The 1754-nt window shown below is 61.0% G+C and overlaps 1 protein-coding gene across 1 annotated transcript in view; it reads right to left on the bottom strand.

Moving 5' to 3' along the window:
- The window catches only part of Hmcn2 (hemicentin 2), a 131659-nt gene that overhangs the window by 93886 nt on the left and 36019 nt on the right, over window positions 1-1754 (bottom strand). The window lies entirely within an intron of this gene.

The following is a 1754-nucleotide window of genomic DNA, read 5'->3' as shown; positions in this document are numbered from 1 at the left end:
GCCATGCACTCGTAGTGGCCGCCGTCCTCGGCCTGCGCGGGGGCCAGGCGCAGGGAGCCGGAGGGCAGGAGGCGGTGCCTGCCGAGCGAGGGGTGCGGTGAGATGCCCCCGTCCTCCCGCACCCTGACAAAGTCCCCGGGCCCCAGGGGCCCCGGCACGCACGCGCCCTCACCTCACCTGTGCGGGCTGCAAGGAGCTGGGGGGGCGCTGGGCCCAAGACAGAGGGGACCCCAGAGCCTCCCCCCAGCCCAAGTCTGCGCCTCTCCAGGTGTCATGGAGCCCCCGTGGTGGCCAGACAGCCCCCACTGTCGGTGGGCCAATGCCAGCCTGTGCCTCAGTCTCCCCTGCGGAGGCAGTGGGTGCGGACGCCAGGTGGGCCTCACGGCCAGGCCCGCCCTGCACTGCCACCAGCCGCTGCGAGAAGGTGGGCACGTCCCTCAGCCTCCAGAGCCCCGCCCCAGCCCAGCGCACTCAAGGCCACGGACAGCGCAGCCAACCGCTTCACACAAGCCGGGCGCGGTAGCTCCCGCCTGTCATCCTAGCTACTCAGGAGGCTGAGATCTGAGGATCACGGTTCAAAGCCAGCCCGGGCAGGAAAGTCCGAGAGACTCCTATCTCCAATAAACCACTAGAAGACCGGAAGTGGCGCTGTGGCTCAAGCGGTAAGAGTGCTCGCCTTGAGCTGAAGAGCTGAGGGGCAGAGCTCAGGCCCAGAGTTCAAGCACCACGGCCGACCAGAAAAAGAAAAGAAAAAAAGAAGACATCATACAGACATGTGTGGGTCTAATTCATTCCTTTTCACTGCTGCGTAATATTTCACACCACAAGGTAAGGGGCTGCTACTTCTGGGATCCATGTTTACACGTTCTCTTCCTCCTCCCACCTCCCTCCTCCCTCCTCCCTCCCAGCATCTCTCCATGGGAGCCCTGGAGACCTGGCTTACACGCTGTGAGGTTCCTAGTTGTACTGAGCTTTGAACTCAGAGCCTTGCGCTGGCTAGGCTTCCTGTCCCTCTTCTAACCAGGCCCCAGGTGGCACCTTGGGGAGGGCCTTGCTCTGTCACTTGGAGGAAATAAAGGGGGTGCTTTTGGCACAGTGGTCCCCACATTATGGTACAAAGCCAGGCCCCATGTTAAGGTCAACCCCCCTCCGGGCCTCTGCCGGGCATCATGGCTCACACCTGCAATCCAGGCTGGGGCTGAAGGATCACAGTTTTAGAACCAGCCCAGGAAGACTCTGATCTCCAATGAACCACCAGAGAAGCTGGACTTGGAGCTATGGCTCAAGTGGTAGAGCACCAGCCTTGAGTGAAACACTAAGAGACAGTGCCCAGGCCCTGAGTTCAAGCTCCAGGACTGGCACACACACATGCACACACACACACACTAGCATGCAGTAGGTGCTCAATTAATATTGGATGGCCAATTACAGTTCACATCCACACCTTTCCCCTCCAGCATGGCTTCCGGGTGGACCTCCTGATCCCCTCAGGGCAGCAGAGGTGCCAGCCCTTTCGGGAAGCTTTCCTCACACTTCCTGAACCTGGTCCAGCCCATTGTTCATGCATTCATTTGTTGTTAGACCATGAAGAAGGAGGTCCAGGTGGACCAGGGCTGTGGTGAGGAGGACCTGTGCCTGACCGAGCCTGGCCAAGGCTTCCTTCAACGCAGGGCCACTGGGAGCCTCACAGCTCGCTGTGGCCTCCTAGGACCCTGGACCCTCATAGGGAGGAGGAGGAGGGGGAGGAGGAGGAG

This window comes from Dipodomys ordii, unplaced genomic scaffold, assembly GCF_000151885.1.
Source record: "Dipodomys ordii isolate 6190 unplaced genomic scaffold, Dord_2.0 Scaffold55, whole genome shotgun sequence".
Lineage (NCBI taxonomy): Eukaryota > Metazoa > Chordata > Mammalia > Rodentia > Heteromyidae > Dipodomys > Dipodomys ordii.
The sequence above is the reverse complement of the archived record's forward strand: the minus strand, read 5'-3'. Positions and strand labels throughout refer to the sequence as shown.